This window comes from Bombina bombina, chromosome 7 (genome assembly GCF_027579735.1).
Source record: "Bombina bombina isolate aBomBom1 chromosome 7, aBomBom1.pri, whole genome shotgun sequence".
In the NCBI taxonomy this organism is placed as follows: Eukaryota; Metazoa; Chordata; class Amphibia; order Anura; family Bombinatoridae; genus Bombina; species Bombina bombina.
In genome coordinates, this window is record NC_069505.1 from 105363556 (window position 1) to 105389903 (window position 26348).

General features: G+C 42.4%; 1 protein-coding gene and 2 pseudogenes across 1 annotated transcript in view; all 3 read left to right on the forward strand.

Annotated features, from left to right (window-relative positions):
• Positions 1–26348, forward strand: part of EXT2 (exostosin glycosyltransferase 2) — a gene marked incomplete in the record, with an annotated part of 392946 nt that overhangs the window by 264171 nt on the left and 102427 nt on the right.
• LOC128636807 (uncharacterized) lies at positions 24982–25132 on the forward strand (annotated as a pseudogene).
• On the forward strand, positions 25168–25340 carry LOC128636820 (uncharacterized; annotated as a pseudogene).

Genomic DNA, 26348 nt, shown 5'->3' on the forward strand with positions numbered 1-26348 from the left:
TAGTTGTGCTTTCAAAGATCCTATGGATAAAAAATTAGAAGGTTTGCTTAAAAAGATGTTTGTTCAGCAGGGTTACCTTCTACAACCCATTTCATGCATTGTCCCTGTCACTACAGCCGCATATTTCTGGTTTGATGAACTGATAAAGGTGCTCGATAGTGATTCTCCTCCTTATGAGGAGATTATGGACAGAATCAATGCTCTCAAATTGGCTAATTCTTTCACTCTAGACGCCACTTTGCAATTGGCTAGGTTAGCGGCTAAGAATTCTGGGTTTGCTATTGTGGCGCGCAGAGCGCTTTGGTTGAAATCTTGGTCGGCTGATGCGTCTTCCAAGAACAAGCTACTAAACATTCCTTTCAAGGGGAAAACGCTGTTTGGCCCTGACTTGAAAGAGATTATCTCTGATATCACTGGGGGTAAGGGCCACGCCCTTCCTCAGGATCGGCCTTTCAAGGCAAAAAATAGACCTAATTTTCGTCCCTTTCGTAAAAACGGACCAGCCCAAAGTGCTACGTCCTCTAAGCAAGAGGGTAATACTTCTCAAGCCAAGCCAGCTTGGAGACCAATGCAAGGCTGGAACAAGGGAAAGCAGGCCAAGAAACCTGCCACTGCTACCAAGACAGCATGAAATATTGGCCCCCGATCCGGGACCGGATCTGGTGGGGGGCAGACTCTCTCTCTTCGCTCAGGCTTGGGCAAGAGATGTTCTGGATCCTTGGGCGCTAGAAATAGTCTCCCAGGGTTATCTTCTGGAATTCAAGGGACTTCCCCCAAGGGGAAGGTTCCACAGGTCTCAGTTGTCTTCAGACCACATAAAAAGACAGGCGTTCTTACATTGTGTAGAAGACCTGTTAAAAATGGGAGTGATTCATCCTGTTCCATTAAGAGAACAAGGGATGGGGTTCTACTCCAATCTGTTCATAGTTCCCAAAAAAGAGGGAACGTTCAGACCAATCTTAGATCTCAAGATCTTAAACAAATTTCTCAAGGTCCCATCGTTCAAGATGGAAACCATTCGAACTATCCTTCCTTCCATCCAGGAAGGTCAATTCATGACCACGGTGGCTTTAAAGGATGCGTATCTACATATTCCTATCCACAAGGAACATCATCGGTTCCTAAGGTTTGCATTCCTGGACAAACATTACCAGTTTGTGGCGCTTCCTTTCGGATTAGCCACTGCTCCAAGGATTTTCACAAAGGTACTAGGGTCCCTTCTAGCGGTGCTAAGACCAAGGGGCATTGCCGTAGTACCTTACCTGGACGACATTCTGATTCAAGCGTCGTCCCTCCCTCGAGCAAAGGCTCACACGGACATCGTCCTGGCCTTTCTCAGATCTCACGGCTGGAAAGTGAACGTGGAAAAGAGTTCACTATCCCCGTCAACAAGGGTTCCCTTCTTGGGAACAATTATAGACTCCTCAGACATGAGGATTTTTCTAACAGAGGCCAGAAAAACAAAACTTCTGGACTCTTGTCGGATGCTTCATTCCGTTCCTCTTCCTTCCGTAGCTCAGTGCATGGAAGTGATCGGGTTGATGGTAGCGGCAATGGACATAGTTCCTTTTGCGCGCATTCATCTAAGACCATTACAACTGTGCATGCTCAGTCAGTGGAATGGGGACTATACAGACTTGTCTCCAAAGATACAAGTAAATCAGAGGACCAGAGACTCACTCCGTTGGTGGCTGTCCCTGGACAACCTGTCACAAGGGATGACATTCCGCAGACCAGAGTGGGTCATTGTCACGACCGACGCCAGTCTGATGGGCTGGGGCGCGGTCTGGGGATCCCTGAAAGCTCAGGGTCTTTGGTCTCGGGAAGAATCTCTTCTACCGATAAATATTCTGGAACTGAGAGCGATATTCAATGCTCTCAAGGCTTGGCCTCAGCTAGCGAGGACCAAGTTCATACGGTTTCAATCAGACAACATGACGACTGTTGCGTACATCAACCATCAGGGGGGAACAAGGAGTTCCCTAGCGATGGAAGAAGTGACCAAGATTATTCTATGGGCGGAGTCTCACTCCTGCCACCTGCCTGCTATCCACATCCCGGGAGTGGAAAATTGGGAAGCGGATTTTCTGAGTCGTCAGACATTGCATCCGGGGGAGTGGGAACTCCATCCGGAAATCTTTGCCCAAGTCACTCAGCTGTGGGGCATTCCAGACATGGATCTAATGGCCTCTCGTCAGAACTTCAAAGTTCCCTCCTACGGGTCCAGATCCAGGGATCCCAAGGCGGCTCTAGTGGATGCACTAGTAGCACCTTGGACCTTCAAACTAGCTTATGTGTTCCCGCCGTTTCCTCTCATCCCCAGGCTGGTAGCCAGGATCAATCAGGAGAGGGCGTCGGTGATCTTGATAGCTCCTGCGTGGCCATGCAGGACTTGGTATGCAGATCTGGTGAATATGTCATCGGCTCCACCTTGGACGCTACCTTTGAGACGAGACCTTCTTGTTCAGGGTCCGTTCGAACATCCGAATCTGGTTTCACTCCAGCTGACTGCTTGGAGATTGAACGCTTGATTTTATCGAAGCGAGGTTTCTCAGATTCTGTTATCGATACTCTTGTTCAGGCCAGAAAGCCTGTAACTAGAAAGATTTACCACAAAATTTGGAAAAAATATATCTGTTGGTGTGAATCTAAAGGATTCCCTTGGGACAAGGTTAAGATTCCTAGGATTCTATCCTTCCTTCAAGAAGGATTGGAAAAAGGATTATCGGCAAGTTCCCTGAAAGGACAGATTTCTGCCTTGTCGGTGTTACTTCACAAAAAGCTGGCAGCTGTGCCAGATGTTCTAGCCTTTGTTCAGGCTCTGGTTAGAATCAAGCCTGTTTACAAACCTTTGACTCCTCCTTGGAGTCTCAATTTAGTTCTTTCAGTTCTTCAGGGGGTTCCGTTTGAACCCTTACATTCCGTTGATATTAAGTTATTATCTTGGAAAGTTTTGTTTTTAGTTGCAATTTCTTCTGCTAGAAGAGTTTCAGAATTATCTGCTCTGCAGTGTTCTCCTCCTTATCTGGTGTTCCATGCAGATAAGGTGGTTTTACGTACTAAACCTGGTTTTCTTCCAAAAGTTGTTTCTAACAAGAACATTAACCAGGAGATTATCGTACCTTCTCTGTGTCCGAAACCAGTTTCAAAGAAGGAACGTTTGTTGCACAATTTGGATGTTGTTCGCGCTCTAAAATTCTATTTAGATGCTACAAAGGATTTTAGACAAACATCTTCCTTGTTTGTTGTTTATTCAGGTAAAAGGAGAGGTCAAAAAGCAACTTCTACCTCTCTCTCTTTTTGGATTAAAAGCATCATCAGATTGGCTTACGAGACTGCCGGACGGCAGCCTCCCGAAAGAATCACAGCTCATTCCACTAGGGCTGTGGCTTCCACATGGGCCTTCAAGAACGAGGCTTCTGTTGATCAGATATGTAGGGCAGCGACTTGGTCTTCACTGCACACTTTTACCAAATTTTACAAGTTTGATACTTTTGCTTCTTCTGAGGCTATTTTTGGGAGAAAGGTTTTGCAAGCCGTGGTGCCTTCCATTTAGGTGACCTGATTTGCTCCCTCCCTTCATCCGTGTCCTAAAGCTTTGGTATTGGTTCCCACAAGTAAGGATGACGCCGTGGACCGGACACACCAATGTTGGAGAAAACAGAATTTATGTTTACCTGATAAATTTCTTTCTCCAACGGTGTGTCCGGTCCACGGCCCGCCCTGGTTTTTTAATCAGGTCTGATAATTTATTTTCTTTAACTACAGTCACCACGGTACCATATGGTTTCTCCTATGCAAATATTCCTCCTTGACGTCGGTCGAATGACTGGGGTAGGCGGAGCCTAGGAGGGATCATGTGACCAGCTTTGCTGGGCTCTTTGCCATTTCCTGTTGGGGAAGAGAATATCCCACAAGTAAGGATGACGCCGTGGACCGGACACACCGTTGGAGAAAGAAATTTATCAGGTAAACATAAATTCTGTTTTTAAGGCAGGTCTAAATTTTAATTAAACTACAGTCACCACTGCACCCTATGGTTTCTCCTTTCTCGGCTTGTTTCGGTCGAATGACTGGATATGGCAGTGAGGGGAGGAGCTATATAGCAGCTCTGCTGTGGGTGATCCTCTTGCAACTACCTGTTGAAAAGGAGAATATCCCACAAGTAATGGATGATCCCTGGACTGGATACACTACAAGAGAAATAAATTTATCAGGTAAGCATAAATTATGTTTTTTTAAGGCCCTCTGACATTGAGTGCATGGTGGGATGGGCCTATTTTCGTGCACTTTATGTGCAGTTGATATTCAGACTGAGGCATCCAGCTTCCCTAAAGGAGCCCTCTGGCATCTAGGACTACTATAGAGGGTTGTTTTTCCTGCAAAAATCGTGTTTAATGGCAGGTAGGAGCAACTGTTTTTTTAACGGTTTTACCGTTTTTCTAATCCGGTTTGGGGCCTAAGGGGTTAATCATCCATTTGCAAGTGGGTGCAATGCTGCTTTAGTCTATTATACACACTGTAAACATTTTGTAGAGTTTACTACTTTTTAACACTGTTTTGCAGTTTATGTTGTAGTTTTTTTCTCTTAAAGGCACAGTACCGTTTTTGTTTAATTGCTTTTTCGCATTTATTAAAGTGTTTTCCAAGCTTGCTGGTCTCATTACTAGTCTGCTAAACATGTCTGACATAGAGGAAACTCCTTGTTCATTATGTTTAGAAGCCATTGTGGAACCCCCTCTTAGAATGTGTACCAAATGCACTGACCCTTCTATAAGTTATAAAGACCATATTATGGGTTTTAAAGATTTATCACCAGAGGTTTCTCAGACTGACAAAAGGGAGGTTAAACCACCTAGCTCTCCCAATGTGTCAGAACCTATATCTCCCGCGCAAGTGACGCCAAGTACATCTGGCGCGTCCAATGCGGTTACCTTACAAGACATGGCGGCAGTTATGAATCATACCCTCACAGAGGTATTGTCCAAACTGCCAGGGCTACAAGGAAAGCGAGACGGCTCTGGGGCTAGAACAAATACAGAGCTTTCTGACGCTTTAGTAGCTATGTCTGATATACAATGTACAGAAGCCGAAGCAGGAGAGCTTCTATCTGTGGGTGACATTTCTGATTCAGGGAAGACGTTACTTCAGTCTGACTCTGAAATGACAGCATTTAAATTTAAGCTTGAACACCTCCGCTTGTTGCTCAGGGAGGTTTTAGCAACTCTGGATGACTGTGACACCATTGTAGTCCCAGAGAAATTGTGTAAAATGGACAAATACTTTGCAGTGCCTGTTTACACTGATGTTTTTCCAATCCCTAAGAGGTTTTCAGAAATTATTACGAAGGAATGGGATAGACCAGGTGTACCGTTCTCTCCCCCTCCTGCTTTTAAAAAGATGTTTCCCATAGATGCCGCTACACGGGACTTGTGACAGACGGTCCCTAAGGTGGAGGGAGCAGTCTCTACCCTAGCTAAGCGTACAACTATCCCCATCGAGAACAGTTGTGTTTTCCTAGATCCAATGGATAAAAAATGAGAGGGTTTCCTTAAGAAAATCTTTATACAACAAGGTTTTATTCTCCAGCCTCTTGCATGCATTGCCCCTGTCACTGCTGCAGCGGCTTTCTGGTTCGAGTCTCTTGAAGAGGCTCTACAGGTTGAGACCCCATTGGATGATATCCTAGACGGGCTTAAAGCTCTTAAGTTAGCCAATCCATTTATTTCTGACGCCGTTTTTCATTTAACAAAGCTAACGGCTAAGAATTCAGGTTTTGCCATTCAGGCGCGTAGGGCGCTATGGCTTAAATCCTGGTCAGCTGATGTTACTTCAAAGTCTAAGCTTCTCAACATCCCCTTCAAAGGGCAGACCCTATTCGGGCCTGGACTGAAGGAGATCATTTCTGATATTACTGGAGGAAAAGGCCACGCCCTTCCCCAGGATAGGTCCAACAAATTAAGGACCAAACAGACTAATTTTTGTTCCTTTCGAAACTTCAAGAGTGGCGCAGCTTCAACTTCCTCTACTGCAAAACAAGAAGGAAATTTTGCCCAGTCCAAGCCAGTCTGGAGACCTAACCAGGCTTGGAACCAAGGGAAAGCAGGCCAAAAAACCTGCTGCTGCCTCTAAGACAGCATGAAGGAGTAGCCCCCGATCCGGGACCGGATCTAGTTGGAGGCAGACTTTCTCTCTTCGCCCAGGCTTGGGCAAGAGATGTCCAGGATCCCTGGGCTCTGGAGATTGTTTCTCAGGGATATCTTCTGGATTTCAAAGCCTCATCTCCAAAGGGGAGATTTCATCTCTCACAATTATCTGCAAACCAGATAAAGAGAGAGGCATTCTTACGTTGCGTTCAAGACCTTCTGGTTATGGGAGTGATCCACCCAGTTCCAAGGGAGGAACAGGGGCAAGGATTCTATTCAAATCTTTTTATAGTTCCCAAAAAAAGGGGGAACTTTCAGACCAATCTTGGATCTCAAGATCCTAAACAAATTTCTCAGGGTCCCATCCTTCAAGATGGCAACTATTCGAACCATCCTACCTATGATCCAGGAGGGTCAATATATGACTACCGTGGACTTAAAGGATGCTTATCTCCACATTCCGATACATAGAGATCATCATTGGTTTCCCAGGTTTGCCTTCCTAGACAGGCATTACCAGTTTGTAGCTCTTCCCTTCGGGTTAGCCACGGCACCAAGAATCTTTACGAAGGTTCTATGGTCCCTACTGGCGGTTCTAAGGCCACGAGGAATTGCGGTGGCTCCTTACCTAGACGACATTCATTTAAAGTCGGCCCACAGATAGGAATAAGCCATTTAGATCCCAAATGGGGAACTATAATGAGAGCACTCACGGAGTGAACATAGATAATCACTGCAGCGTAACTGTTAAACGGATATAATACATCAGATTGATAATAGCGCAAAAATTAGATAAGTAGTTATATCCCAGCCTTATACAAATGTTTGTGGTCATAATATTATTTAGATGGAATTTATATAAGATGGAAAATAAGAAACATTAAAGGAACAACAGGAAGCATCCCAGAGATGCAATGGGCTAAACAGGAAAGGGAGGTTTTTTCAAAATTGGCGCCAAAAAAGCACCAATTGTTTCCATACTCACCCTATTTAAGCTCCCAGATTTTAATACACAGTATAGTCTTGAGAAAGGCCTAGTCTAGGCCGAAACGCGTTGGCATACTGGTGAGCTCGTTTTTAATTACCATTATTGTTTATTATACACAGTGTTGGACTATTTGTTTTTCTTTTTTTCCTTTTAGGTTTTTTATCAATGTTATTGTTTTATTGTGGATTTTTGACATCAGACTCATAGACTTTGCATATGCCTATATGTTTTTGCTTTTATTCTGATCACTAACATTTTCTATCAGCGTTTTTGTTTTTGTTTTTGCTTTTGAGGTTTTTCACATTGACTCTTTGATTGCCTCACAAAACTGGAGTTTAGATTACACGCAATTGTTACCTTTTTTACATTCTACTATTTTTTATTGATTGAACTTCACCTCACATTTCTGCACGCCATTTTTGAGGATACACCAATGGATTCACATAAACTATATCAGCAAGCATTCGGACTTTACTTGAATTTTGAATAACTTTTTTGTAGTTTTTTTTGTTTTTTCCACAGTCTTTTATGTGCACATATCCACTGTTGGGATATCAGTTTTGTCTAAAGTATATGGTACTCTAGTTTTACATTGTTATCACGAAGGTGCTTATTTATTTTGTTTATGCCTTACCACCATTAGGCTATTTTTCTTCAGATTGGTTTGCTATAACACACCGTAGATTTTAGCATTCAGATAGTTAGACATGGATCCATGCGTCTAATTTTATTTTAATTGTTTTTGTATATTATTTATTATTATGTAATAAATTGTATCTATTTTAACCTAGCCTTTTAAGCTATATAGCGCTTACTCTCACCCTTATTGACATTCTGATACAGGCGTCGAATTTTCAAATTGCCAAGTCCCATACGGACATTGTTCTGGCATTCCTGAGGTCTCATGGGTGGAAGGTGAACGAAGAAAAGAGTTCTCTCTCCCCTCTCACAAGAGTTTCCTTCCTAGGAACTCTGATACATTCAGTAGAAATGAAGATTTTTCTGACAGAGGTCAGGTTGTCAAAGCTTCTAACTTCCTGCCATGCTCTTTATTCCACTTCTCAGCCGTCAGTGGCTCAGTGTATGGAAGTAATCGGCTTAATGGTAGCGGCAATGGACATAGTTCCGTTTGCCTGCCTACATCTCAGACCACTGCAACTTTGCATGCTCAATCAGTGGAATGGGGATTACACAGATTTGTCCCCTCTGCTAAATCTGGATCAAGAGACCAGGGATTCTCTTCTCTGGTGGCTATCTCGGGTCCATCTGTCCAGGGGAATGAGCTTCCACAGGCCAGAATGTACTATAGTGATGACAGATGCCAGCCTTCTGGGCTGGGGCGCAGTCTGGAACTCCCTGAAGGCTCAGGGTTCGTGGACTCAGGAGGAAGCCCTCCTTCCGATAAACATTCTGGAACTAAGAGCGATATTCAATGCTCTTCAGCTATCTGCGGTCAGGTTCATCAGATTTCAGTCAGACAACATCACGACTGTAGCCTATATCAACCATCAGGGGGGAACAAGGAGTCCCCTGGCGATGTTGGAGGTTTCAAAGATAATTCTATGGGCAGAGGTTCATCCTTGCCATCTCTCAGCTATCCATATCCCAGGAGTAGAGAACTGGGAGGCGGATTTCCTAAGTCGGCAGACTTTTCATCCGGGGGAGTGGGAGCTCCTTCCGGAGGTATTTGCCCAGTTGATTCAACTATGGGGCAAACCAGAGCTGGATCTCATGGCGTCTCGTCAGAACGCCAAGCTTCCTCGTTACGGGTTACGGCTCTAGCAGCACCATGGTCCTTCAGCCTGGGTTATGTGTTTCCACCGTTTCCTCTGCTCCCTCGTCTGATTGCCAAGATCAAGCAGGAGAGAGCTTCAGTGATTTTGATAGCTCCTGCGTGGCCACGCAGGACTTGGTATGCAGATCTGGTGGACATGTCATCCTTTCCACTATGGACTCTGCCGCTAAGGCAGGACCTTCTACATCAAGGTCCTTTCAAACATCCAAATCTAATTTCTCTGCGTCTGACTGCTTGGATATTGAACGCTTGATTCTATCAAAGCGTTTTTCCGAGTCGGTCATTGATACCTTGATTCAGGCTCGAAAGCCTGTCACCAGGAAAATCTATCATAAGATATGGTGTAAATATCTTCATTGGTGTGAATCCAAGGGTTACTCATGGAGTAAAGTCAGGATTCCTAGATTCTTATCCTTTCTCCAAGAGGGATTGGAGAAAGGATTGTCTGCTAGTTCCTTAAAGGGACAGATTTCGTTTCTTTCTATTCTTTTGCATAAACGTCTGGCTGAGGTTCCAGACGTTCAGGCGTTTTGTCAGGCTTTAGTTAGAATTAAGCCTGTGTCTAAACCTGTTGCTCCGCCATGGAGTTTAAATTTAGTTCTTAAAGTTCTTCAAGGGGTTCCTTTTGAACCTTTGCATTCCATAGATATTAAACTTTTATCTTGGAAAGTTCTGTTTCTAGTAGCTATCTCCTCGGCTCGAAGAGTTTCGGAGTTCTCTGCTTTACAGTGTGATTCCCCTTATCTGATATTCCATGCAGATAAGGTAGTTTTGAGTACCAAACCTGGGTTTCTTCCTAAGTTAGATCTAATAAGAACATCAATCAGGAGATTGTTGTTCCTTCATTATGTCCTAATCCTTCCTCAAAAAAGGAACGTCTTTTACACAATCTTGATGTGGTTCGTGCTTTAAAGTTTTATTTACAAGCTACGAAGGATTTTCGTCAAACATCTGCTTTGTTTGTTGTCTACTCTGGACAGAGGAGAGGCCAAAAGGCTTCGTCAACTTCTCTTTCTTTTTGGCTGAGAAATATAATCCGCTTACCTTATGAGACTGCTGGCCAGCAGCCTTCTGAAAGAATTACAGCTCATTCCACTAGAGCGGTGGCTTCCACATGGGCTTTTAAAAATGAGGCCTCTGTTGAACAGATTTGTAAGGCGGCGACTTGGTCTTCGCTTCACACTTTTTCTAAATTCTACAAATTCGATACTTTTGCTTCTTCGGAGGCTATTTTTGCGAGAAAGGTCTTACAGGCAGTGGTGCCTTCCGTTTAAGTGCCTGCCTTGTCCCTCCCTTCATCCTTGTCCTAAAGCTTTGGTATTGGTATCCCACAAGTAATGGATGAACCCGTGGACTGGATACACCTTTACAAGAGAAAACAAAATTTATGCTTACCTAATAAATTTATTTCTCTTGTGGTGTATCCAGTCCACGGCCCGCCCTGTCATTTTAAGGCAGGTGTTTGTTATTTTTAAACTACAGTCACCACTGCACCCTATAGTTTCTCCTTTTTTCTTGCTTGTCTTCGGTCGAATGACTGGGGGTGGCAGTTAGGGGAGGAGCTATATAGACAGCTCTGCTGTGGGTGTCCTCTTGCAACTTCCTGTTGGGAAGGAGAATATCCCACAAGTAATGGATGAACCCCTGGACTGGATACACCACAAGAGAAATAAATTTATCAGGTAAGCATAAATTTTGTTTTTTCTGAGTCGGTCATTGAGACTTTGATTCAGGCGCGTAAGCCTGTGACTAGAAAGATTTATTATAAGATATGGCGTAAATATCTGTTTTGGTGTGAATCCAGAGGCTACTCTTGGAGTAGAGTTTGGATTCCTAGAATTTTGTCTTTTCTCCAGGAGGGTATGGAGAAGGGTTTATCTGCTAGTACCCTGAAGGGTCAAATTTCGATTGTCTATTTTGTTGCACAAGCGTCTGGCCGATGTGCCAGATGTTCAGTCTTTTTGTCAGGCCCTGGTTGGAATTCGGCCTCTGTTTAAGTTTGCAACTCCTCCTTGGACTCTTAATTTAGTTCTTAGAGTTCTCAAACAGGCTCCGTTTGAGCCTATGCATTTTTTGGGTATTAAGTTGTTAACCTTGAAGGTTTTGTTTTTGGTTGCTATCTCCTTTTCTTATTTTTCATTCTAATAAGGTAGTACTGCGTACTGCTCTAGGTTTTCTTCCCAAGGTTGTTTCTGATAAGAATATTAATCAATAAATTGTTGTTCCTTCTTTGTGTCCTAATCGTTCTTCTCATAAGGAACGTTTGTTGCACAACCTGTATGTAGTTCGTGCATTGAAATATTATTTGCAGGCGACTAAGGATTTTCGCCAGTCTTCTTCTTTATTTGTTGTTTTTTTTCTGGGATGCGTAAAGGTTGGAAAGCTACAGCTACTTCTCTTTCTTGTTGGTTGAGGAGTATTATTCGCTTGGCATATGAGACTGCTGGACAGCAACCTCTTGAGAAAATCACGGCTCATTCCATGAGGGCTTTTTCTTCTACTTGGGCTTTCAAAAATAAGGCTTCTGTAGATCAGATTTGCAAGGCTGCCACACTTTTTCTAAATTTTCTAAATTTGATACTTTTGCTTCAGCTGAGGCTTCTTTTGGGAGAAAGGTTCTTCAAGCAGTGGTGCCTTCTGTTTAGGCTAACTGTCTTGTCCCTCCCTTATCATCCGTGACCTCTAGCTTGGGTATTGCTTCCCAATAGTAATTATGATGATCCGTGGACTCTACGTGTCATAAGAAAGAAAATTAAATTTATGCTTACCTGATACATTTGTTTCTCCAACATAGGTGTGTCCGGTCCACGGCGTCATCCTTACTTGTGGGATATTCTCTTCCCCAACAGGAAATGGCAAAGAGCCCAGCAAAGCTGGTCACATGATCCCTCCTAGGCTCCGCCTACCCCAGTCATTCTCTTTGCCGTTGTACAGGCAACATCTCCACGGAGATGGCTTAGAGTTTTTTAGTGTTTAACTGTAGTTTTTTATTATTCAATCAAGAGTTTGTTATTTTGAAATAGTGCTGGTATGTACTATTTACTCAGAAACAGAAAAGAGATGAAGATTTCTGTTTGTATGAGGAAAATGATTTTAGCAACCGTAACTAAAATCCATGGCTGTTCCACACAGGACTGTTGAGAGCAATTAACTTCAGTTGGGGGAACAGTGTGCAGTCTCTTGCTGCTTGAGGTATGACACATTCTAACAAGACGATGTAATGCTGGAAGCTGTCATTTTCCCTATGGGATCCGGTAAGCCATGTTTATTACGATCGTAAATAAGGGCTTCACAAGGGCTTATTTAGACTGTAGACTTTTCTGGGCTAAATCGATTCATTATTAACACATATTTAGCCTTGAGGAATCATTTTATCTGGGTATTTTGATATAATAATATCGGCAGGCACTGTATTAGACACCTTATTTCTTAGGGGCTTTCCCAAAGCATAAGCAGAGTCTCATTTTCGCGCCGGTGTGGCGCACTTGTTTTTGAGAGGCATGGCATGCAGTCGCATGTGAGAGGAGCTCTGATACTTAGAAAAGACTTTCTGAAGGCGTCATTGGTATCGTATTCCCCTTTGGGTTTGGTTGGGTCTCAGCAAAGCAGATACCAGGGACTGTAAAGGGGTTAAAGCTTAAAACGGCTCCGGTTCCGTTATTTTAAGGGTTAAAGCTTCCAAATTTGGTGTGCAATATTTTTAAGGCTTTAAGACACTGTGGTGAAAATTTGGTGAATTTTGAACAATTCCTTCATGTTTTTTCGCAATTGCAGTAATAAAGTGTGTTCAGTTTAAAATTTAAAGTGACAGTAACGGTTTTATTTTAAAACGTTTTTTGTACTTTCTTATCAAGTTTATGCCTGTTTAACATGTCTGAACTACCAGATAGACTGTGTTCTGAATGTGGGGAAGCCAGAATTCCTATTCATTTAAATAAATGTGATTTATGTGATAATGACAATGATGCCCAAGATGATTCCTCAAGTGAGGGGAGTAAGCATGGTACTGCATCATTCCCTCCTTCGTCTACACGAGTCTTGCCCACTCAGGAGGCCCCTAGTACATCTAGCGCGCCAATACTCCTTACTATGCAACAATTAACGGCTGTAATGGATACTTCTGTCAAAAACATTTTAGCCAAAATGAACCCTTGTCAGCGTAAGCGTGGCTGCTCTGTTTTAGTTACTGAAGAGCATGACGACGCTGATATTAATATCTCTGAAGGGCCCCTAACCCAATCTGAGGGGGCCAGGGAGGTTTTGTCTGAGGGAGAAATTACTGATTCAGGGAACATTTCTCATCAGGCTGAATCTGATGTGATTACATTTAAATTTAAGTTGGAACATCTCCGCATTTTGCTTAAGGAGGTATTATCCACTCTGGATGATTGTGAAAAGTTGGTCATCCCAGAGAAACTATGTAAAATGGACAAGTTCCTAGAGGTGCCGGGGCTCCCAGAAGCTTTTCCTATACCCAAGCGGGTGGCGGACATTGTTAATAAAGAATGGGAAAGGCCCGGTATTCCTTTCGTCCCTCCCCCCATATTTAAAAAATTGTTTCCTATGGTCGACCCCAGAAAGGACTTATGGCAGTCAGTCCCCAAGGTCGAGGGAGCGGTTTCTACTTTAAACAAACGCACCACTATACCCATAGAGGATAGTTGTGCTTTCAAAGATCCTATGGATAAAAAATTAGAAGGTTTGCTTAAAAAGATGTTTGTTCAGCAGGGTTACCTTCTACAACCCATTTCATGCATTGTCCCTGTCACTACAGCCGCATATTTCTGGTTTGATGAACTGATAAAGGTGCTCGATAGTGATTCTCCTCCTTATGAGGAGATTATGGACAGAATCAATGCTCTCAAATTGGCTAATTCTTTCACTCTAGACGCCACTTTGCAATTGGCTAGGTTAGCGGCTAAGAATTCTGGGTTTGCTATTGTGGCGCGCAGAGCGCTTTGGTTGAAATCTTGGTCGGCTGATGCGTCTTCCAAGAACAAGCTACTAAACATTCCTTTCAAGGGGAAAACGCTGTTTGGCCCTGACTTGAAAGAGATTATCTCTGATATCACTGGGGGTAAGGGCCACGCCCTTCCTCAGGATCGGCCTTTCAAGGCAAAAAATAGACCTAATTTTCGTCCCTTTCGTAAAAACGGACCAGCCCAAAGTGCTACGTCCTCTAAGCAAGAGGGTAATACTTCTCAAGCCAAGCCAGCTTGGAGACCAATGCAAGGCTGGAACAAGGGAAAGCAGGCCAAGAAACCTGCCACTGCTACCAAGACAGCATGAAATATTGGCCCCCGATCCGGGACCGGATCTGGTGGGGGGCAGACTCTCTCTCTTCGCTCAGGCTTGGGCAAGAGATGTTCTGGATCCTTGGGCGCTAGAAATAGTCTCCCAGGGTTATCTTCTGGAATTCAAGGGACTTCCCCCAAGGGGAAGGTTCCACAGGTCTCAGTTGTCTTCAGACCACATAAAAAGACAGGCGTTCTTACATTGTGTAGAAGACCTGTTAAAAATGGGAGTGATTCATCCTGTTCCATTAAGAGAACAAGGGATGGGGTTCTACTCCAATCTGTTCATAGTTCCCAAAAAAGAGGGAACGTTCAGACCAATCTTAGATCTCAAGATCTTAAACAAATTTCTCAAGGTCCCATCGTTCAAGATGGAAACCATTCGAACTATCCTTCCTTCCATCCAGGAAGGTCAATTCATGACCACGGTGGATTTAAAGGATGCGTATCTACATATTCCTATCCACAAGGAACATCATCGGTTCCTAAGGTTTGCATTCCTGGACAAACATTACCAGTTTGTGGCGCTTCCTTTCGGATTAGCCACTGCTCCAAGGATTTTCACAAAGGTACTAGGGTCCCTTCTAGCGGTGCTAAGACCAAGGGGCATTGCAGTAGTACCTTACCTGGACGACATTCTGATTCAAGCGTCGTCCCTCCCTCGAGCAAAGGCTCACACGGACATCGTCCTGGCCTTTCTCAGATCTCACGGCTGGAAAGTGAACGTGGAAAAGAGTTCACTATCCCCGTCAACAAGGGTTCCCTTCTTGGGAACAATTATAGACTCCTCAGAAATGAGGATTTTTCTAACAGAGGCCAGAAAAACAAAACTTCTGGACTCTTGTCGGATACTTCATTCCGTTCCTCTTCCTTCCGTAGCTCAGTGCATGGAAGTGATCGGGTTGATGGTAGCGGCAATGGACATAGTTCCTTTTGCGCGCATTCATCTAAGACCATTACAACTGTGCATGCTCAGTCAGTGGAATGGGGACTATACAGACTTGTCTCCAAAGATACAAGTAAATCAGAGGACCAGAGACTCACTCCGTTGGTGGCTGTCCCTGGACAACCTGTCACAAGGGATGACATTCCGCAGACCAGAGTGGGTCATTGTCACGACCGACGCCAGTCTGATGGGCTGGGGCGCGGTCTGGGGATCCCTGAAAGCTCAGGGTCTTTGCTCTCGGGAAGAATCTCTTCTACCGATAAATATTCTGGAACTGAGAGCGATATTCAATGCTCTCAAGGCTTGGCCTCAGCTAGCGAGGACCAAGTTCATACGGTTTCTATCAGACAACATGACGACTGTTGCGTACATCAACCATCAGGGGGGAACAAGGAGTTCCCTAGCGATGGAAGAAGTGACCAAGATTATTCTATGGGCGGAGTCTCACTCCTGCCACCTGTCTGCTATCCACATCCCGGGAGTGGAAAATTGGGAAGCGGATTTTCTGAGTCGTCAGACATTGCATCCGGGGGAGTGGGAACTCCATCCGGAAATCTTTGCCCAAGTCACTCAGCTGTGGGGCATTCCAGACATGGATCTAATGGCCTCTCGTCAGAACTTCAAAGTTCCCTCCTACGGGTCCAGATCCAGGGATCCCAAGGCGGCTCTAGTGGATGCACTAGTAGCACCTTGGACCTTCAAACTGGCTTATGTGTTCCCGCCGTTTCCTCTCATCCCCAGGCTGGTAGCCAGGATCAATCAGGAGAGGGCGTCGGTGATCTTGATAGCTCCTGCGTGGCCACGCAGGACTTGGTATGCAGATCTGGTGAATATGTCATCGGCTCCACCTTGGAAGCTACCTTTGAGACGAGACCTTCTTGTTCAGGGTCCGTTCGAACATCCGAATCTGGTTTCACTCCAGCTGACTGCTTGGAGATTGAACGCTTGATTTTATCGAAGCGAGGTTTCTCAGATTCTGTTATCGATACTCTTGTTCAGGCCAGAAAGCCTGTAACTAGAAAGATTTACCACAAAATTTGGAAAAAATATATCTGTTGGTGTGAATCTAAAGGATTCCCTTGGGACAAGGTTAAGATTCCTAGGATTCTATCCTTCCTTCAAGAAGGATTGGAAAAAGGATTATCGGCAAGTTCCCTGAAAGGACAGATTTCTGCCTTGTCGGTGTTACTTCACAAAAAGCTGGCAGCTGTGCCAGATGTTCAAGCCTTTGTTCAGGCTCTGGTTAGAATCAAGCCTGTTTACAAACCTTTGACTCCTCCTTGGAGTCTCAATTTAGTTCTTTCAGTTCTTCAGGGGGTTCCGTTTGAACCCTTACATTCCGTTGATATTAAGTTATTATCTTGGAAAGTTTTGTTTTTAGTTGCAATTTCTTCTGCTAGAAGAGTTTCAGAATTATCTGCTCTGCAGTGTTCTCCTCCTTATCTGGTGTTCCATGCAGATAAGGTGGTTTTACGTACTAAACCTGGTTTTCTTCCAAAAGTTGTTTCTAACAAAAACATTAACCAGGAGATTATCGTACCTTCTCTGTGTCCGAAACCAGTTTCAAAGAAGGAACGTTTGTTGCACAATTTGGATGTTGTTCGCGCTCTAAAATTCTATTTAGATGCTACAAAGGATTTTAGACAAACATCTTCCTTGTTTGTTGTTTATTCAGGTAAAAGGAGAGGTCAAAAAGCAACTTCTACCTCTCTCTCTTTTTGGATTAAAAGCATCATCAGATTGGCTTACGAGACTGCCGGACGGCAGCCTCCCGAAAGAATCACAGCTCATTCCACTAGGGCTGTGGCTTCCACATGGGCCTTCAAGAACGAGGCTTCTGTTGATCAGATATGTAGGGCAGCGACTTGGTCTTCACTGCACACTTTTACCAAATTTTACAAGTTTGATACTTTTGCTTCTTCTGAGGCTATTTTTGGGAGAAAGGTTTTGCAAGCCGTGGTGCCTTCCATTTAGGTGACCTGATTTGCTCCCTCCCTTCATCCGTGTCCTAAAGCTTTGGTATTGGTTCCCACAAGTAAGGATGACGCCGTGGACCGGACACACCTATGTTGGAGAAAACAGAATTTATGTTTACCTGATAAATTTCTTTCTCCAACGGTGTGTCCGGTCCACGGCCCGCCCTGGTTTTTTAATCAGGTCTGATAATTTATTTTCTTTAACTACAGTCACCACGGTACCATATGGTTTCTCCTATGCAAATATTCCTCCTTAACGTCGGTCGAATGACTGGGGTAGGCGGAGCCTAGGAGGGATCATGTGACCAGCTTTGCTGGGCTCTTTGCCATTTCCTGTTGGGGAAGAGAATATCCCACAAGTAAGGATGACGCCGTGGACCGGACACACCGTTGGAGAAAGAAATTTATCAGGTAAACATAAATTCTGTTTTCTTTCTTGACACGGTGAGTCCACGGCCTGCCCTGTATTTTCAGACAGTTTATTTTTATATAGACCTCAGACACCTCTGCACCTTATATTCCTTCCTTTCTCCTTTCCCTTTGGTCGAATGACTGGGGGTTGTGGGTAAGGGAGTGGTATTTAACAGCTTTGCTGTGGTGTTCTTTGCCTCCTCCTGCTGGTCAGGAGTGATATTCCCAATAATAATTATGATGATCCGTGGATTCACTGTGTCAAGAAAGAAACAGATTTATCAGGTAAGCATACATTTTCTTTTTCTGTGAATTCTTGCATATGCTCAGTAGGAGCTGGTGACTCAAAAGTGTAAATATAAAAAGACTGTGCACATTTTGTTACTGGAAGTAAATTGGAAATTTGTTTAAAATTGCATTCTCTATCTGAATCATGAAAGTTCAATTTTGACTTGAGTGTCCCTTTAAAGCTATAACTGAAATAATGATCGCTTTGGATAAAATAATTTTTCCTAATATATGTATTGTAAAAATTAAAACTTTTTTCAGCTTCTTCTGTTATTTCCCTCTACTCATTTATGTACCTTGAAGACATTAAGGTTTTTCTGTTTGTACCATCTTATACTATTTACTGAATTTGTGTATAAAAATAAACATAACCACAAACTTATTTTTTTAGATTTTATGGCACAAGGCTACAAAGCTGCCCATAATGAAAATTGTCTCTCACAGTCAAAGTATGTATAGAGCTTTCCCAGACATGGCCGTAAGCAGTATTTGTGCCAACTACATTTCTGATGAATACTGTGGGAAACTTGCCTTTAGCTGATAGTACCACACCCAGTAGCAACTGTGCCCATCTAAAATGACACACAGAGGAATAAATATGTTGCTGATGTTGTATTTACACAATCCGTCCCTTATAGAATCGACATGTTCTTAGCCAAATTGTAGCATGTCCATATGGACAATTTTAAAAAGATTACAGGTTTGAGGTAAGAATAAAAGTGATGGGGAGATTGACAGCAATCAGACATTTTCCATCATCAGTGTGGCTCAGGTGATACAGCCTCTAATAGGCTTATTGCTCTGACTTTCATTTGAGGGAAAACGTGCTGAAACTGAGAACTGATTTTTTTTTTGCATGTATTAATGAGGAATGTTTCTTTCATGTAATTGGCAAGAGTCCATGAGCTAGTGAGGTATGGGATATACAATCCTACCAGGAGGGACAAAGTTCCCTAAACCTCAAAATGCCTATAAATACACCTCCCACCACACCCACAACTCGGTTTTACAAACTTTGCCTCCTATGGAGGTGGTGAAGTAAGTTTGTGCTTGATTTTTATGATTTCTTCTATGACAAGCGCTTCTAAGCATTTTGAAGCCCAATTCCTCTGAGTACAGTGTTTGTCAGAGGGATGTGAAGAGAGTATCGCCTATTGATCTTTTAATGGTTTTTCTCACGGAAAATCTTTTCAAGGGTTATCTGTTATAGGAATTAATCTCCTACCTCCCTTTTCAGATCGACGATATACTCTTATACCATTACCTCTGCTGATAATTTTCAGTACTTATTTGGCTATCTGCTATATGTGGATGGGTGTCTTTCGGCAAGTATGTATCATTATTTAAGACACACTCAGCTATGGTTGGTGCTTTATGTATTTATATAAAGTTCTAAATATATGTATTTACTTATATTTGCCATGAGTCAGGTCTATGTGTATTTCCCTTTGCAGTCTGGCAGTTTTAATATGGGATTCATGTTTTAGGAAGTTTTTGTCTTTCCTGGGGTATAGTCTTTTTCAATTTGATTTTGTTTTTCTTTTAAAACTTGAGGGCACATCCTTGCAAGGGCGCAGAATGCTGTTATTTATTGCGTCATACTTGGCGCGAGAATTTTTTGACTCGAATATGCGCCTCTGATGACGAAAGTTCGTAATTTCCTGCGTCTTAGTTGACGCCAGGTTGTTTGGTGTGAAGTTGCGTTTGTTACGACGCGAGTTGCGTCATTTCCGGATTTTTGTTGGCGCCAAAAAATTTAGTTTTATTTTACCCCACTTCTTACAAGCTCCTTGCCTTCTTTATTCTCAGAGGGTTATGCTATTTGCTTTTTTGTCAATTTTAGCATTTGCATTTTTCCCCATTCCTGAAACTGCTATATATGGAAATAAGATATTTTTGTTTAAATGTTATTTTATCTTTTACATTTTACAAGATGTCTCAATCTGATCCTGTCTCAGAAGCTGCTGTAGAAACCATGCTGCCTGAACACAGTTCTACCAAAGCTAAGTGTATCTGTTGTAAGCTAGTGGAGATTATATCTCCAGCTGTAGTATGTAACAGTTGTCATAAGCTTTTGCATGCAGAAAAAGTTTCTATTAGTGCTAGTACAGTGTTGATAACTTTGGATATTGAGGAGTCTGGTCCTTATGATAATAAATCCAGTAAACAGTTTCAATTCTGTCTATAAACCTCCTGTGATTACTCCTGAGGTTTTTCCTGTTCCTGATGTGATTGCTAAGGAATGGTCTAAGCCTGGTACTTCTTTTGTTCCTTCTTCAAGGTTTAAAAAGTTGTATCCTTTGCCAGTGGCTAAGTTAGAGTTTTGGGAAAAAGTCCCTAAGGTTGATGGAGCTATTTCTACTCTTGCTAAGCGTACTACTATTCCTATGGAAGACAGTACCTATTTTAAGGATCCTTTAGATAGGTAAATTAAATCTTATCTAAGAAAAGCTTATTTACATTCTGGCTATATTCTCAGATCTGCCATTTCTATGGCTGATGTTGCGGCTGCATCAACATTTTTGTTGGATAGCTTAGCACAATGGGAAAAAGATTCTGATTTGCATAGCATTGTTCGTTTGCTTCAACATGCTAATCATTTTATCTCTGATGCTATTTTTGATATCATCAAGATTGATGTTAAATCTATGTCTTTGGCTATTTTAGCTAGAAGAGCTTCATGGCTCAAATCATGGAAGGCTGACATGGTATCTAAATCTAGGTTACTATCTCTATCATTCCAGGGCAATAATTTGTTTGGTTCCCAGTTGGATTCTATTATTTCCACTATTACGGGGGGGAAGGGAGTTTTTTTGCCCCAAGATAAAAAGACCTAAGAGTAAATCTAAGCTTCTAATCGGTTTTGTTCCTTTCGTCAGAATAGAGAACAGAAAACCACTCCTTCCCCTAAGGATTCTGGCTCCAATTGGAAGCCATCTTCGAGCTGGAATAAATCCAAACCTTATAAGAAACCAAAGCCAGCCCCCAAGACTGCATGAAGGTGCAGCCCTCAATCCAGTTCTACTGGTGGGGGGCAGATTGAAATTATTTCAAGACGTTTGGGCAGGTTCCGTTCAGAATCATTGGATTCAGAATATTGTCTCTCAGGGGTATTGAATAGGTTTAAGAGTAAGACCTCATGTGAGAAGATTTTCACTCTCTCATGTTCCAACAAATCCTGTGAAAGCTCAGGCCTTTCTGAAGTGTGTTTCAAATCTGGAGCTTTCAGGGATAATTGTACCAGTTTCACGTCTGGAACAGGGTCTGGGTTTTTATTCAAATCAATTGATTGTCCCGAAGAAGGAATATTCATTCAGACCAGTTCTGGATCTGAAGTTTTTGAAATGATTTGTAAGGGTCCCAACTTTCAAGATGGTTGTCTATAAGGACTATTCTACCTTTTGTTCAGCAAGGTCATTACATGTCCTCAATAGACTTACAGGATGCATATCTTAAAGACATTCCGATTCATCCAGACCACTATCGGTTTCTGAGATTCTCTTTTCTAGACAAGCATTACCAATTTGTTGCTCTTCCATTTGGCCTAGCAACAGCTCCAAGAATCTTTTCAAAGGTTCTCGGTGCCCTTCTATCTGTAATTAGATAGCAGAGTATTGCGGTGTTTCCTTATTTGGACAATATCTTGGTACTGGCTCAATCTTTTCATTTAGCAGAATCTCACACGAATCAACTTGTGTTGTTTCTTCAAAGACATGGTTGGAGGATCAATTTACCAGAGTTTCTTGATTCCTCAGACAAGGGTCACCTTTTTAGGTTTCCAGATAGATTTAGTATCCATGACCCTGTCTTTAACAGAGAAGAGATGTTTGAAGTTGGTTTCAACCTATCTAAACCTTCAGTCTCGATCATTCCCTTCAGTGGCTATGTGCATGGAAGTTTTAGGTCTCATGACTGCAGCATCGGACGCAATCTCCTTTGCTAGTTTTCATATGAGACCTCTGCAGCTTTGCATGCTGTATCAATGGTGCAGGGATTATACTTGGATATCACAATTGATATTCTTAAATCCCAACACTCAACTCTCTCTGAATTGGTGGTTAGAACATCATCGGATTATTTAAGGGGCCTCTTTTGTTCGTCCTTCCTGGACTGTGATTTCAAAAGATGCAAGTCTCACAGGTTGGGGAGCTGTCTGGGGGTCTCTGACAGCACAAGGAATTTGGAATCCTCAAGAGGCGAGGTTACTAATCAATAGTTTAGAGCTCCGTGGTATTTTTTAGATGGTGGATGCGTTAGCAGTTCCTTGGTTTTACCAACCTGCTTACATTTTTCCGCCTCTAGTTCTTCTTTCAAGGGTGATCTCCAAGATCATAATGGAACAGTCACATATGTTTCTGATAGCACCAGCATGGCCTCACAGGTTTTGGTATGCGGATCTTGTCTGGATGTCCAGTTGCCAACCTTGGCCACTTCCTTTAAGGCCAGACCTTCTGTCTCGAGGGCCGTTTTTCCATCAGGATCTCAAATAGCTAAATTTGAAGGTCTGGTAATTGAACACTTAGTGCTTAGTCATAGTTTTCTCTGACTCTGTGATTAATACTATGCTACAGGATCGTAAGTCTGTTTCAAGGAAGATTTATTATCGGGTTTTGAAAGCCTATGTTTCATGGTGTTCTTCTCATAAAATCTCTTTTTAGAATTCCTAGAATTTTACAGTTTCTCCAGGATGGTTTGGATAAAGGTTTGTATGCAAGTACTTTGAAGGGACAAATCTCTGCTCTTTCTGTTTTATTTCATATAAAGATTGCTAAACTTCCTGATATTCACTGTTTTGTTCATGCTTTGGTTCGTATCAAGCCTTTTACTAAAACAAATTTCTCCTCCTTGGAGTCTTAATTTGGTTTTGAAGGCTTTGCAGGCTCCTCCTTTTGAGCCTATGCATTTTTTGGATATTAAACTACTTTCTTGGAAAGTGTTGTTTCTTTTGGCTATCTCTTCTGCTAGAAGAGTTTCTGAATTGTCTGCTCTCTCTTACGAGTCTCCTTTTCTGATTTTCCATCAGGATAAAGCTGTTTTGCGGACTTCGTATACATTTCTTCCTAAGGTTGTGAATTCTATCAACATTAGTAGGGAAATTGTTGTTTCTTCTTTGTGTCCTAATCCTAAGAATGCTCTTGAAAGATCTTTACATTCTTTAGATGTTGTAAGAGCTTTTAAATACTATATTGAAGCTACTAAGGATTTCAGAAAGACTTCTAGTTTATTTGTGGTGTTTTCTGGTTCCAGGAAAGGTCAGAAAGCCTCTGCCATTTCTTTGGCATCTTGGTTAAAGCTTTTGATTCACAAAGCTTATTTGGAGGCGGGACAGTCTCCGCCTCAGAGAATTACAGCTCATTCTACTACATCAGTCTCCACTTCTTGGGCTTTTAAGAATGGAGCTTCAGTTGATCAGATTTGCAAAGCAGCAACTTGATCTTCTTTGTGTACATTTACTAAATTTTACCATTTTGATGTATTTGCTTCTTCAAAAGCAGTCTTTGGTAGAAAAGTTCTTCAGGCAGCTGTCTCAGTTTGATTCTTCTGCTTATGATTTAAGTTTTTTCTTGAAATTTTTAAGACTTATTTTGTTTGGATTTAATTTTCTCAGCGGAAATAGCTGTTATTTTATCCCTCCCTCTCTAGTGACTCTTCTGTGGACTTCCACATCTTGGGTATTTCTATCCCATATGTCACTAGCTCATGGACTCTTGCCAATTACATGAAAGAAAACATAATTTATGGAAGAACTTACCTGATAAATTAATTTCTTTCATATTTGCAAGAGACCACGATACTCACCCTTTTTATGGTGGTTATGATTTTTTTGTATAAAAGCACAATTATTTTTCCAGTTCCTCTTTTTGTATGCTTTTTTACTCCTTATTTTTATCACCTCACTTCTTGGCTATTCGTTAAACTGAGTTGTGGGTGTGGTGGGAGGTGTATTTATAGGCATTTTGAGGTTTGGGAAACTTTGCCCCTCCTGGTAGGATTGTATTTCCCATACGTCACTAGCTCATTGACTTTTGCTAATATGAAAGATGAATTTATCAGGTAAGTTCATTTTTTTTTTGTAAACCATTTGTTTAAAGGGACAGTCTACTCCAGATTTTTTATTGTTCAAAAAGATAATCCCTTTTTCTTTCCAATGGCATAGGGAGTCCACAAATCCATTCTAATTACTAGTGGGAATTCAACTCCTGGCCACCAGGAGGCGGCAAAACACCCGAGGAAAACTTTAAGTATCATTCCCACTTCCAATAAACCCCCAGTCATTCTTTGCCTTTGTACATAGGATGTGCTAAGAAGGTGTCTGAAGAAAATCAAGTATTTAATTCTTTAATGGGTATTTTCCCTGCAAGCAAGAGTTGGGGCAATGCTGTGTCCATGTTATCCTCTTTAGCAAGAGTAATGGTGGCTTTTAGCTGTTGGAGGTCGGTGAGGCAGTCCTTACTTTAACTCTAACAATTTATGCTAACCCCTATATAGAAAACCAGGGTTGGTTACTCTGTTTTTCTTGTTATCTTCAGGTCCCTTTCAGCAGTCGAATGAGGCTAGCAGACCTGGAGCTGCTATGACTGCTCCACAGCAAAAGACCCTGGAGGGTAAGTCCTTTTATATTTCATAGACAGAAGTAAGATTCCTTATGACTGTATATAATTATTTTTATCCTTGTAATTTTTTGTTGTTTATTCTCTCTATGAGATATAACAGTATTTTTATTTCCCCTTATATGGTTCTCGTTTGCATATTAAGCGGAGGGGCAATATTGTTTAGGAGGATTCTAAAATAGATTCCAGATATAAAGCGATCTTCTTTTGAGATTGTATCTTCAGATACTAGTTTCCTGAGCTGGAGGGAAGTTTTAGGGTCCCTTAAACATCAGGTTCCCCGGGACTTAGTGGGTAATCTAGACTCCTTCCAAATGCTTTTAAATCCGCTTCGGTCGCCATTTTTGCTCATTATATCTGATGGAGTTATTCCTTTCATTATGGAGTGTTCTCATCGCCTTTTCTGTCCGTTTTTTCAGATTTCTAGTCTGTTTTTTTTTTATTGGAGGACCAAGGAGGACCTTTGTGATGAGGGAGGTTTTCACATTCTTCGGTGGGCAGAATCTCTCATCTGCCTCATTTCTACATACTTATCTGTCAGGAGAGTCTTAGCCGTGTTTGCCAGGGTGAGGATGGTTGATTGCTCTCCGAGCCCGCCGACCTCTACGATTTCCCCCTTGGGGGATACTCGACTGCACAATTTATCGTAGTGGGGGACGGTGTGCGCGCTTCCCCTGAAATATTCTTATTCAGGTGTGGTCAACTGGGAAGCATCGCTTCTCGGCCTTTTGGCTTAGACCTAGTGTAGTCTTATCAGTTTAATATCTGATCTGTCCCCTATCTAGGGACCATATATATTAAATGGATTTTTGGATGGAAGAAGATTACCACTAGGAGTCGTGTCTTTATTAAGCTGTAGTAGTCTGATGGTTAGCTTAACTACCTAGCAAGCGGAAGGCTGGTGTTTGTGTCCAGCTGCAGCTCTTTGCACCTTAAAGGTGTATTAGCAGGTTTTTAATCCAGAGATATTCTCAGTGATAGCCCTCAGGGGGGTTCCGGAGCAGGATATGATGGTGTCTCGTCTAATTCGGATCCAGATCAAGGGATCGGCAATCAGTTATGTTGGATGTTCTAGTGGTTCCATGGGGTCATTTCTTGCTTTTTCTGTTTTCTCCATTTGTCCTCCTTCGGGTGATTGCCCGTGTCAACCAGGTGCAGGCTTCGGTCATTCTCTTTGCTCCAGGCTGGCCTGCAGATGTTGGGTTGTGGATTTAATGAAGATGTTTGTCATCTCCGCAGTGGAATTTTCAGCTGAGGAAGGAAGTTCTGCTTTAGGTTCCCTTTCTACATCCATTTCTATATTCTCTGATGCTGACTACAGGGAGATTGTTCGTCTAGTCTTATCTGTGAGGGTTTTTGTCTCCTTGATACAGGATCTCTAGCCGGTTATCGCAGGATTACATAGAGGTTGGTGCTCCTACCTTTATTGGTGTGAATCTCATCCTTGACAGGGAGTGAGAGTTCCACATCTTGTCTCTCCTCCAGGAGGGTCTGGAGAAGGGTTTATCAGTAGTTACCTACAGGGTCAGATTTCTGACTTTTCTGTTCTGATTTCTATCGCTTGATTAACTTACCTGAGGTTCAGTACTTGATTCAGACCTTGGTCAGGTTCAAGACTGTGTTTAGTTATGTTGCTCCTCTTTGGAATCTCAACCTGGTTCTTCGGGTTTGAAAGCAGGCTCCATTTGAGCCTATTCTTACTATTGATATTCCATGCGGATGTGATTGGGATTGCGTCCCAGGATGTTTCGGATCGCTATATCAGGAACTTGTCATTTCCCTTTTAGGTTTTTAAATAAGCAGGCATATGTAGCTTTGTGGTTAGCCTTATGTCTTTGCAACTCTAGGGTGTTTCGAATCCTTCTGCTGACACTGGATGTTCATTTATATCTA